The sequence below is a fragment of the Mustela nigripes genome, chromosome 6 (assembly GCF_022355385.1).
Source record: "Mustela nigripes isolate SB6536 chromosome 6, MUSNIG.SB6536, whole genome shotgun sequence".
Lineage (NCBI taxonomy): Eukaryota > Metazoa > Chordata > Mammalia > Carnivora > Mustelidae > Mustela > Mustela nigripes.
The window spans coordinates 19,038,776-19,052,592 of NC_081562.1; the positions used below are offsets into that span (position 1 = coordinate 19,038,776).

The following is a 13,817-nucleotide window of genomic DNA, read 5'->3' on the forward strand; positions in this document are numbered from 1 at the left end:
CTTTGAGTATAATTAGAGGCAAAAAATCACAGCAATATGAGCAGCATCTATAACTTTGTCACCAATAGAAATCACAAACATTCATTGGAGAAGGTATGTGCTATAGTGAGTGCTATGAATTGTGTAAACATGGTGATTCATAAACCTGTACCTCTAGGGCTAATAATATATTATATATTAATTAAAAAATAAAAGTTAAAAAAAAGAAATCACAAATATTTTCATATCACATTATAATAACTACAGATATCTAAAAATATCATTTACACATATCACTACTTCAAAATTATGGTGATAAATAACTGGTTGCTATCTATCTGCCTAAAATACTCAGTATGCAATGTGGATACCAACTATTAAACAATTATTGTGCATTTCATAGTCATTTGTCCACCATACTCTCACACGTTCTCACTTTAAAATCTCATGTTCTCACAAAGGGAACCCAGACCTATGTTGCTTTGCCTACCTGCATGTATTGGCTGATGAGTCAGAGGCTACCCCAGAGTTTAATGTTCTCATTTAAGTTAAGCAGCAAAGCCTTTATACAATCTTTAATAGATAAAATTAACTCAGCTGTATTTTAAATGTATTATTTTTTAATTTAATGTGTTAATAAAGAGGTATATATATGACTATGCTATGAATTTAATATTTTGATAAGTATATATAATGTTTTCTTTGTAATTCAATATATCTTATTGTATTCATTTAATCTTCACCAGATGGCCAAAAGGGCCCAAGGCACTAAAAAGGTCAAAAGATGCTAACAGGTCAAGGCAAAAACTGCAAAGTCAAAGCAAAATGCACTTTTCGCAGCAAATTTGATCCATGACTTAGGACAAAAAATATTTTTTCACTGAAATTGGATACATAATTATCCTCTCCTATACTTCAAATATAAGCACTCTAAAGGAATTTTATAATCAAACAAAGAACACAGGACAAAACTTTTAAATCTGGTAATGGTTAATAAGCTTTTTCTTTTTTTTAATATACTACATATAGAATTTTGTATTTTGCTCCTTACACTTAATTAACACTTTATCACATAATTTTTTGTGTGTGAATTTTTCTAAATCTTCTTTTTTTAGTAACAAGGATAATCATCAAATAAATATACTATGATGTTCTTAACTAACCCCTCACTGATGTTTAGCATTTCTTATAATGATAAGCAAGGCTGTATCTCTGGATCTTGGTTTATATTATAGTTTAGCCTAATAATTCTGTATCTGGGAACCAATTTTCATTTCTTATCTGTGCCTCTTCACCTTATCAGAAACCTCTCTAGGTCGCACTGTTTCAGTTACTCATTCCCCTAACATAGACTGACTACATAAAATATGCTTCAAGGAATTTACAATCAGAGGAGAAATAAAAACAAAACCCACTTGGCAAAACACTGAGATGAATGCTATAACAGAAGATTACTTAAAGTGCTATAGAAATACAGAGAATGGAGAAATTGGCTCTGCTGGGGGAGGTAAGATTTGTTCACATAGCAGATAATCACAGAGTTAGATCTTAAAGAAAGTACTTTTTAAAAAAAAGAAAAAAATGCACTATATCAATGGTATAATAAGAAAAACATTTTCTGTGCTACAAGACATGCCTAAGGTTGGAAGAGCTCTGAATTCATAGAAAGAGAGAGACTGAGGCAGAAAGTGATGGAGGGAGGGAGGAAGAGACAGAGATAGAGAAGGTAGTTCTACATAAGAATAAAACTAAAATTAGTGAATTTATAATTAAAGAGAGAAGATAGAAGTTAATGTTAATATTGATCCACCTCTTCTGAAACCTCACTAAAATAACTTAAAAGCTTAAGATAGGAAATCACAGGCATAAAGAAAGAGCAGAGGAGATGAAAGCCACACAAATTTGAAAACAAGAGAGCAAATGCACAAGTAGAACCAAGTAATGGCCCAGAGAAAGCTGAAAGCAAACTGACCATAAAGGAAACCCAGAACCAAATTGATTTGGGCTGCAGAATCCAAGACAGCCTCAATAATTGAAATACTCAGGAGATGAACCATGAGAGACTATGGACTCTGAAAAACAATCTGAGGGTTTTGAAGGGGCAGGGGGTGGGAGGTTGGGGGAGCAAGGTGGTGGGTATTATGGAGGGCACGTATTGCATGGAGCACTGGGTGTAGTGCATAAACAATGAATTCTTTTATGCTGAAAAGAAATTAAAAAAAAAAAAAACTCAGGTATCCCAGAGAGTGTATAGCTGGAGCCAAATATGGCTGAGCTGAATGAAAAGTCCAAAGAAGCAGCAGTAGGATTCCTGAACCTGAACATCTCATACTACCAGCTGATGACCACTCTTCCTGTATTTTGGCAGAAGATTGAGGGTTTCTTCTCTTACATACTAAACCAAGTGGATCCTAGAGTTAGGAACACATGGTTTATTGAGAATTGGAGTAAGGTGCATACTAACAGAAAAAAATGGGGAAATATTAGAAAGAATATACCAAGTGGTGATATTTAGGAGTGCCCACGTGTGTGTGTGTGTGTGTGTGTGTGTGTGTGTGTGTTAGACACCATACAGTACATCATTAGTTTTTGATGTAGTGTTTCATGATTCAGTGTTTGTGGATAACACCCCGTGCTGCATGCAATACATGCCCTCCTTAACACCCATCACCAGGCTCACCTATCTCCCCACCCCCTCCCTTCTAAAACCTTCAGTTTGTTTCCCAGAGTCCATAGTCCCTCATGGTTTATCTCCCACTCCAATTTCTCCCCCTTCATTTTTCCCTTCTCCTAATGTCCAGGAGTGCCCACCTTTAACTTGCTTCCTAGAATACTGGTAGCCAGGTTTGCAATTCCCAGGCAATGGATTAAGGAATTTACTCTGGAGAAATTGACTCACTGAAAAAATATATAAATATGTATTTTATAAATGTGTGTGTGTGTGCGTGTGTGTGTGTATGGCTTTCTCCCAAAGAAATGGCCCATTTCTATCACCCAACCATGTATCACATCATTTAAAATCTACACATACACAGATACAGAGCTCTTAAATTGCTCTTAAATATGATGTAACCACCAATATCAACAAACATTTGAGGAATGATTATAACCCTAAAAATAAAAAAGCAAACCAAAAGGCATTAGGAGAAATGTGGAGGAAAAGAGCTAATACTACAAGCAAAAGAAAACCTCAAAAATGTAATTAGTGTCATCCATATGATAATATACTGTATCCATGAACAAACACAAGATGATGAAAAAAAACTCTTAGAAATTAAAAATATGGTAGGATAAATGAAAATGGTAGGAGGGTTAGAAGAGAGACTTGAAGAAATCTCCTAGGAAGTAGAGAAAAAAATAAGGTTTGTTTGCAATGTTTTAATTTTAGTCTTTTTTTCTACTCAAGCAGATTTTTTAATGTAAAATGTCCTATTACATCTTGTTTGTACATCTTGTATATATATTAAGAGTTTGATATCTATACTTTTTATATATCATGAAGTTTGTTTCTGACAGAGTGATGAAAGTGGATATCATATTTCTGTTCTCAGCAAAGATTGCTTTTTTACTGTATTGTAATTATTTTCACACAAATGAAGGGTGTAAACAAAGTTTTGTATATTTTTGATTCCTAAATAATTCACAACCTTCATTATGTTTTTTCCATTTTCAGTAGCAGCCTAAGATGACTTATACTAAATGAATAATTTTTCAGGAAGATATAAATTGATAAAACTTATTTAAGAATAAGTAAAATGAAAATCTTAACAGACCAATAGTCATAAAATAAATTGTAAAAATGAATATATGTCCAGTGATATGCTGAGCTCTTAAGAGCGGACCATAAGTATCTCTTCTATGTTCAGTGACATCACATTGGTAGCTTGAAATCTCCCATAACAGGAGTATATGTTTACATCACAGAAATTGGAAAATGCTACAAATCAGGGTTTTTTCTTTCCAGAGATCCAGTTGTTGAACATTTAACAGAATATGCTTGGAATACCCCTCCATCTAAAGTAGTTCAGGTCCAAGTTAAGTTCTATCAAACACTCAAGGACATTACTCTATATTCTTTACTATATATATTTACATTCCTTTCCACATAATCTTTATGTTTCTATTTTTACAAAGTCCCCATACTTTGTGTCCAATTCTACTCCACCCTCCATTCTGATTTGAATTCACACCCATCACTTTCATCCCCACTACTCCAATAGAACTTCTGTTGTGAAGGTTATTATGACTTTAGCATTTGATAAATCCAATGATCTGTTCATATTCTTCCCTTACTTGGCTAACCAGCACTGGTTGACACAGTTGAAGATTACCTCTTCTTTGAAACATATTCTTCACTTGGTTTCTAGTTCACAATACTCTATTATTTTTGCTCCTACCCATTTGATGTTTTTGAATTTGTTGTTTCTTCCTAATATCCCTGATACCTTAAAGTTGTCCAAAGGCTCAGTACTTATATCTCCTCTCAATCTAAACTAACTCTTTAGGAGGACACATCCACTTCAAAACTTTATATACATTATATAAACTGATGAATACCCAATTTATGTCTCCAGCATAGACCTTATCCATGAATTTCAAATTCATGTATTCAACAGTTTACCATACTTTTTTATCTAGTTACCTAATAGACATCTCAAATTTGACATGTCTAGATATATAGTTTTTGCTATAATGAAATAATTGGTATTGTATTCATCCTCCCACAAGAAGTAACCCGAAAATTGAACAGAAATAATTACACAATATATATAAATATTAACTAATATAATGTTCTATGTCAATTATACCTCAGTAAAAAAATTTAACAAAAATAAATGAAGAAATTGCTCTAAGTATTGGACAAAAACAATGCAGGTGTTATTATCGAGAGGAAAAATAATGCATGAGATGAACTTCATATTCTTCCTGGCTTTCTGCCTGGAAGAATTTTAGAAATAGCAGCACAGACAGTGGATCACAAATAGAGAGCAGAAACCTTGCTGAGTAGAGAAAGCAAAGTGAAATTTGTGAGGAAATTTACCACAGCTGTATGGAATAATAGCCCCATATATCTATATAAAGATCCCCTTTAGTCTCTGGATAAATACTAAGTTATGCATGCACAGAGCAAGATTCCAAGAGGCTTATAGGGAACAACTATTCAAGAGCCATGAGATTAATGCAGATTCTGAAGCTCTTACAATATAGAGAGATGTTTATGTTTTGACAAGTCCAATGAAGAGATTTGGCTGAATACCCAAGCATTCAGTTAGTACTCTAAAAAGGACACTTCTAAAGACTTTCTCATTTCATTGTATGAGATTAACATAAACCTAATGCCAAAACTAGACAAGAATCTTGCAAAAACAAGATTATGGATCCTTATCCTTCATGAATAGTCTCAAAATTCTTTAACAAATTATTAATATATCAAATGTAAATATACATAACAAATTATTGAGAGTTAGCTAAACTAGTTCATGGTATTGCTGCCTCAGCATCAATTTTGTTTAGCAAACCAGGGTCTTAAACAGATACTAGTCCCCTCAATGCAAGCACATGTCCCAGATAATAGCTCACAGAGTCAGAAACAAATACAAGTTCCTCACATGAGTTCCCCAACAACCCTTGTGAGCAATGGTCTCCTCAGCCTCTCAGGGTCTTCCTTTCATTACCCTTTAGATAAGACCTCATGGAGTTTATCAAAACCCCATTCTTTTTTCATTTGAAATGAGCAATCCAGCTTTAGTCTGGGAACCTGAATGCACTCCCCCTATGGACCCTAATAAATGCATGTGCCCCAGGTCGCTCTGCTTACACCCTACCTTGATCTCCTTATGTGGTCCCTTGAGGCATACTGTATACTTGCTTCAGGACTTATGAGTCATAAGCTATTTCAGTTTCTCTTGTGGTCTCTTATGGAACCATGGCTCACCATCCAGCACCCTGTAATCTACTTACTAAATCTTAAATTAACAAAGTCATAACAAGGAAAATACCTCATGATCAAGTAGAGTTTATTCCAGAATGCAAAGTTGATTAAGCATTGAAAAATAAATCAATACAATTCTCTGCATTAACAGAATAAAATGATGAGTTTAATTTTTAAAAATCCTTCAATAAAAAGGCAGAAAAAGCATTTGACAAAATTAATACTTTTTCTTAATAAAAACCCTCAATAAAATAGTAATAGAAGGAAACCCCTTGTATTTTTTCTGTATATTTGCAATAGTCTTCCTACTTTAATATTTGTATCCCTAGAGTCTATTCTCAACAGAACAAGAAAGTTATCTTGTTAATTAGATTAATTTCACTCTTTTATCCAAAACACACTATGGCTTCAAATTTTGCTTTTGCAGTTTGCTTGAGTTGGAAAGATATCAATTTAGTTATGTATATCATCATCTCTAAAGCAAGCATTAAAGAAATATGAAGAGTTATAGAAAACAAGCCAATAAGTTTAAATGAATTACCTAAAAAAGAAGAGAAGATAGGAAAAGGAAATAAAGGGACAAAACCAGAGGAGACAAGCAAAAAAAAAAAAAGAAAGAAAGAAAGAAAGAAAACAAAAGTAAATTTTGTTACAAAATTTATATTACAAATTTATATTACAAAAGTAAAAGGTAGACTTAAAAGAAAAGTAAAAGATAGACTTAAATGCAACCATCAATAGTTACATTAAAGGGCGCCTGGGTGGCTCAGTGGGTTAAAACCTCTGCCTTCGGCTCAGGTCATGATCCCAGGGTTCTGGGATTGAGCCCCACATCAGGCTCTCTGCTTGGCAGGGAGCCTGCTTCCCCCCCCAACCCCCGCCTGCCTCTCTGCCTACTTGTGATCTCTCTCTCTGTCAAATAAATAAATAAAATCTTTTTAAAAAGATAGTTACATTAATAGTAAATGATCCATATACCAATTTAAAGACAGTAATCATTAGATGAGAAAACAAAAATATTTTTCACAGATCCAACTACACATGGTCTACCAAAAAAATCCACTTTAACAGTAAAACAATAGATATGTTCCTATTATAATCAAAAACAAGTAAAGTATGCCTCCCAGTTCTATTACTAAAAAGAAGGAGAAAAACTAATATTGTTTATAGATGGCATCGTTGCCTATGCATAAAACTAAAAAAAATACTCTACAAAGCAACTAGGATTTATAAAAAGGATTAGTAGAGTAGTATCACAAAATAAATAAATCTCGATATTTTTCTACTTTACAATAATGAATTAGAAAATAAATTACATTCTTAATAGCAAAACAATTATATCACCTAAGAGTTAAACTCAAGAGAAATGTGCAGAATCTCCGTGAAGAAAAACCACAATATTGTTATTGAAGGACATAAAGAAAATATGTTTAAATAGAGAACTATATCATGTTACCAGTAAAGAAGACTTAATACTATCAAGATGTCATTTTCTTCCCAAATAAATAAATAAACTCAGTGTAATCCCAATGGGTTTGATGATATATTTTTGGAAACTCAACAAAAGATTACAAAGTTCATCTGGAAGAATAATACACAAAACTAGTAAGATTTTGAAAATTTTACTAATGATAGAATTTTTGACCTGCTAGAAAATAGAATATATTAGTATGTAAAAAGATAATTAAAATACAGTAGTATTTAGTTACGTAATTATGCCATAAAAACAAGCAAACAACAGAAAAAATTTGAGTTTAGAACTATTTCTCTATGATCAGAATATATAATTCTGTATGATTAATGTGTAAAGTGTAGTATTTCACATCAGGGAAAATAATCTGTAAATAGTGAAGGAGTGCATGACTAACCATTCATTGTGAGGAAATAAGCCAGATTAATAATTTTTACTATATTTAAAACAAATTCCAGACTTATTAGAGATCTAAGATTTTTTTAAAAAGCTCTATAGCAGTAAAGGAGTATATTTATGAATATGTAATCTTAGTGTGGTCAGGAAAATGGCACCTACAGTATACAGGAAAATATGAAACTTTCTATAAAAATACATTTTATTTGGTAAAAAAAAATTACATTAAAATATGAAACTTTCTACAAAAATACATTTTATTTGGTAAAAAAATTACATAATACTAAAATAGGCAAATGACTAAGAAAAATATATGCAACACACTCTTAAGGGAAAGCTTAATAATCCATAGAAAGTTGACAAAGTCATCAGAAGAAAACAAAAATCACTAACAGACAGTAATGGAAAATTCTCAAAAAAAGATTAAAAAGCTCCTTCCACTCTTGCAAGATGGCAGGCGAAAAAACTTAGAAGCCGCATACTAAGAAGAAACCTGAAGCCCATAAGGCTAATGCTGGTGGCAAGGCTGAGAAGAGTAACCCTAAGGCTAAAACACCATAGAAGGGGAAGCTGCACTGCCGCCGAAACCCTGTCCTAGTCGAAGGAATTGGCAGATACTCCTGATGGCCTACGTATTCCAGAAAGTCCATGTACAAGAGGAAGTATCAGCGGCTAAATCCAGAGTTGAAAAGAAAAAGGAGAAGGTTCTTGCTACTGTCACAAAACCAGTTGCTGGTGACAAGAACGGTGGTACCCAAGTGGTTAAACTTCACAAAATGCCTAGGTATTATCCTACTGAAGATGCGCCTCGAAAGATGTTGAGCCATAGCTAAAAAAAAAAACCTTTCAGTCAACATGTGAGAAAGCAAGCTAGCATCACCCCTGGGACCATTTTGATCATCCTCACTGGGCACCACAGAGGCAAGAGGGTAGTTTTCCTGAAACAAATGAGTAGTGGCTTGCTACTTGTGACTGGACCTCTGTCCCTCAATCGAGTTCCTCTGCGTAGAACACACCAGAAATTTGTCATTGCCCCTTCTACCAAAATTGATACCAGCAGTGTGAAAATACCCAAACATTTCACTGTTACTTATTTCAAGAAGAAGAAGCTGAGTAAGCCCAGACACCAGGAGGATGAGATCTTCCACACCAAGAAAGAGAAACAAGAGATTACAGAGCAGTGCAAGGTTGATCAGAAAGCTGTGGACCCGCAAATTCTGCCAAAAATCAAGGCTGTTCCTCAGCTTCAGGACTACCTCTGCTCTATGTTTTCTCTAGCAAATGGAGTTTACCCTCACAATTGGATTTCTTACAAAGAACCTAATTAAATAACTGATCCATTTTTTAAAAAGGTTAAAAAGTATTTGACACCTAGTAATTAAAAGTACAACTTAAGAGGTTTATCAGAGTATCAAATAGACAAAGCTCTATCTATGTAAGTAAGAATAGGAGAATAGAAACTCTCATATGTTATTGGAGGAATACAGTTTGTATAAATATTTTTTTTAAAGATTTTATTTATTTGAGAGACAGAAATCACAAGTAGGCAGAGAGGCAGGCAGAGAGAGGAGGAAGCAGGTCCCCCACTGAGCAGGGAGCCCGATGCGGGACTGGATCCCAACACCCTGAGATCATGACCTGAGCTGAAGGCAGAGGTTTTAACCTACTGAGCCACCCACGCACCCCTAAGATTTTTTTTTTAAGTAATCTCTACACCCAACGTGGGGTTCAAACTTACAACCCAGAGATCAAAAGTTGCATGCTCTACTGACTGGCACCGCTGTGTAACTTTTGAAAAGCTTATTGGAGTTCTTGAATTTTCGTTAATATACCACTTAAAATAATCCTAAAAAAAATAGTGGATTTCACTATATTTATTATTCACAGTACTTGCTTATAAAATTCCAGACAAAATATGCCTACCCAGTTTTCTCAAAGAAATAAAATCACAGTAGCAATGAAAAGAGAGAAAAGTGATCTCTAATAAAGTAAGGAGACACCAGTAACCCTGAACTATAATACTTGAGGAAGGGCTGAGAGATGCAGGGAAATACTCAAAAGACATCTGTGACTAAAGATCTCAAACAAATCAGGCAGAGCACAGTAGTTATCCAAGTAGATGGCAAAACCACAATTCTTGACTGAAACAATGGGAACAGGATGCCTGGGCCTTTAAAGGGAACTTCACTGAACCCCACAGAATCCTACAGGAGAACATAGGCAGTAACCACTTCAATATCAGCCACAGCAACTTCTTTCAAGACATATCTCCAAAGACAAAGGAAGGAAACAAAAACTAAAATGAACTTTTAGGACTTCATCAAGATCAAAAGCTTCTGCACAGCAAAGGAAACAGTCAAGAAAACAAAGAGGCAGGCACCTGGGTGGCTCAGTGGGTTAAGCCACTGCCTTTGGCTCAGGTCATGATCTCAGGGTCCCATGTCGGGCTCTCTGCTCAGCAGGAGGCCTGCTTCCCTCTCTCTCTCTGCCTGCCTATCCATCTACTTGTGATTTCTCTCTGTCTAATAAATACATAAAATAAAAAATAAAAAAATGAAAACAAAGAGGCAACCCACGGAATGGAAGAAGATATTTGCAAATGACAGTACAGACAAAAGGTTGATATCCAGGATCTATAAAGAACTTCTCAAACTCAACACACACAAAACAGAAAAAAAAAAAAAAAGGCAGAAAATATGAACAGACAGTTCTCCAATGAAGCACATACAAATGGCTATCAGACACATGAAAAAAATGTTCATCATCACTAGCCATCTGGGAGATTCAAATTAAAACCACATTGAGATACCACCTTACACCAGTTAGAACGGCCAAAATCAGCAAGACAGGAAACAACATGCGTTGGAGAGGATGTGGAGAAAGGGGAACCCTCTTACACTGTTGGTGGGAATGCAAGTTGGTGCAGCCACTTTGAGAACAGTGTGGAGATTCCTTAAGAAATTAAAAAAAGAGCTTCCCTATGACTCTGCAATTGCACTACTGGGTATTTACCCCAAAGATATAGATGTAGTGAAAAGAAGGGCCATCTGTACCCCAATGTTTATAGCAGCAATGACCACGGTCGCCAAACTGTGGAAAGAACCAAGATGCCCTTCAACAGACAAATGGATAAGGAAGATGTGGTCCATATACACTATGGAGTATTATGCCTCCATCAGAAAGGATGAATACCCAACTTTTGTAGCAACATGGACGGGACTGGAAGAGATTATGCTGAGTGAAATAAGTCAAGCAGAGAGAATCAAGTATCATATGGTTTCATTTATTTGTGGAGCATAACAAATAACATGGAGGACATAGGGAGATGGAGAGGAGAAGGGAGTTGAGGGAAATTGGAAGGGGAGGTGAATCATGAGAGACTATGGACTCTGAAAAGCAATCTGAGGGTTTTGAAGGGGCGGGGAGTGGGAGGTTGGGGAACCAGGTGGTGGGTATTAAGGAGAGAACGTATTGCATGGAGCACTAGGTGTGGTGCAAAAACAATGAATTCTGTTAGGCTGAAAAGAAAAAAAAAAGAATAGTCAGAGGAGGAAGGCAACACACATTTCTTTAGAGAAGCCGTGTGTCATTGTAGAAGATAAAGGAGATGGATCTTTAATTATAAGCAGTCCAGAAACTGCTGATATCTTTAAACTAGGGAGAAATGAAGGTTGAAAGATTTCACACACACACACACACACACACACACACCACTTAGTCATAATGAGCTTTGCTGTGAACCAAAGAAAGTTACTCCTTGCCTGGAACACTACTCTAGTCTCTCCCCTGAAGGAACCTCTCACAAGTAACTGGAAGAATTCACCTCATTCACAAAAGTAATAAGCAAAAAAGACCCAGCCAAGTATCTATGCAAAGTTACTTTCAGGAAAAAGAAGAAAAATGTGGGAAAAACAAGTGGCAGGTGATGAATACCCACCAGAAAAATATGGCCACTGCTCAGATAAAAATCATGACCAAATATATGGTCATGAATAAAGTCACCTAATGAATCAAAGACCTCAAAGCAGAGAACTGGAGGAGATGAAACATGAGCTGGCAGACTTAAGAAATAAATAGAAGAAAAAAAATAAATCCATCCAAGAAATCAAGTCCATATTGAGCAGCACAAACAGCCATCACTGAAATTACACCAAGGAATAGAAGAACAGGATTGAGAAAAGCAAGCAAAATATTAGATACAAACTATAGACTAAATCAATAACAAAAAACAACACAAAACAAAGAAAAAATAATTTAAAGATATAATTTTTTTTAAAACTGGGACTTAAACCTGTAAGTTAAAATAGCAGTTCATACACAAATCACAGAAAAAACAACAAAACTAAATTAATGCAAAGAGATCAGAAAACTAAAACATACCCAAGCAATAGCACTGAACTATAAAGATGAAAAACAACAATAACAACAACAAAGAATTTTGGGCATCAGGCAAAATGAGTAAGTTATCTACCAGTTTGAAGTAGACTTCCTGTTTCTTCTAAACTTCCTCTTATTTTTGGCTACCCAGGTAGACAATACACTTCCCAGTTGTCTTTGCAATTACTTAGGGTGGACACATAACTGTGTTCTGGACAACAGGATATGTGCTATAGTGAAGTATGCGATTTAAAGACAGCTGCTTTCCCTGAATTCTGCCTCTTTTTCTCTACTTCAAGCCAGAATGTAGATGTACCAGGGTCCCACCTCCAATCTTGGGGGTGAGAACAATGCCTTAGGGGATGGTGGAACAATAAGACAGAAATTGCTCCCTGGAAGATTTTATGCAGCATTTGTTCTGATAACCTAGACCAGCCAAACTGACGTGTGAAAAAAGATATAAAGTTCAATATATTTTAAATCATTGTATCGGTATCACATTCTTTCCTATACCAAATATGAAGGGAAAGAAATTAGACTGGCCTCATATTTCACAAAAATATTCAGTGCTTTAAGACAGATATGGTACTTACTATCTTGGTTGGTTTCAGGCTGCTATAGCAGAATTGCATACACTGGATGGATAACAAACAACAGGAATTTATTTCTCATAGTTGTAGTTCTGGAGACTGGGAGGTCTAAGATCAAGGTGCCAGCAGAGAGCCTGTTTCCAGGTTCACAGACAACCATTTTCTCACTGTGTCTTAATATGGCAGAAGAGGGGAAGGAGTTCCCTGGGATCTCTTTAACTCGGGCAGTAACCCCATTTATGAAATCTCCACCCTCATGATATAACCACTCCCCAGATCCCCACTTTCAAATACAATCACATTGGGGATTAGGTTTCAACATATTAATTTTGGAGGGATACAAACAAGAGCTAATCAAAAAGCTATTACAAACAATAATTTAATTTAATAAAATACCTAGGTTCAAAATTAATATAAAAATAATTCCACCTACAACTTTGATATACATGCTTCTATCAAACCAAACCTCACACACACACACAAACACACATGAAAGTTTGGATAAAATAAAATAATGGGTTTGAAAGCATTAGAAACTCTCCAGGCAGCAGAACTTGAAAGGTAAAGCTCTCCAAGAGTCAAGAAGTACTGAGATAAGTTTAACATTGTATTCTGCTCTTCTGAATGCATTTGCTGATTTGCAAGCGTCTAGCATCTGAGAATTCAGATTGGTTAGAGGATTGGTTTCCTCTAAGGCCCCTCTGTTTGGCTTGTAGATGTCCCTCTTCTCCCCATGTCTTTTTTTTTTTTTAATATTTTATTTATTTTTTGACAGAGAGAGAGAGAGACAGCAAGAGAGGGAACACAAACAGAGGGAGTGGAAAAGCAGGCTTCCCATGAGCAGGAAGTCTGATGCGGGACTTGATCCCAGGACCCCAGGATCATGACCTGAGCTGAAGGCAGTTGCTTAATGACTGAGCCACCCAGGAACCCCTCCCTGTGTCTTCACATGGTCTGCGCTCTATGCATGTCTGTGCCCTAGTCTCCTCTTTTTAAAGTACACCAGTCACATTGGATTAGGGCCTACCACAATGACCTCGTTTTAATTTAATTACCTCTTTCAAGATCTCAT

General features: G+C 35.5%; 1 pseudogene; it reads left to right on the forward strand.

The window, feature by feature from the left end:
- Window positions 1-8,228: 8,228 nt before the first annotated feature.
- On the forward strand, window positions 8,229-9,106 carry LOC132020243 (large ribosomal subunit protein eL6-like; annotated as a pseudogene).
- The last annotated feature ends 4,711 nt before the right edge of the window (window positions 9,107-13,817 follow it).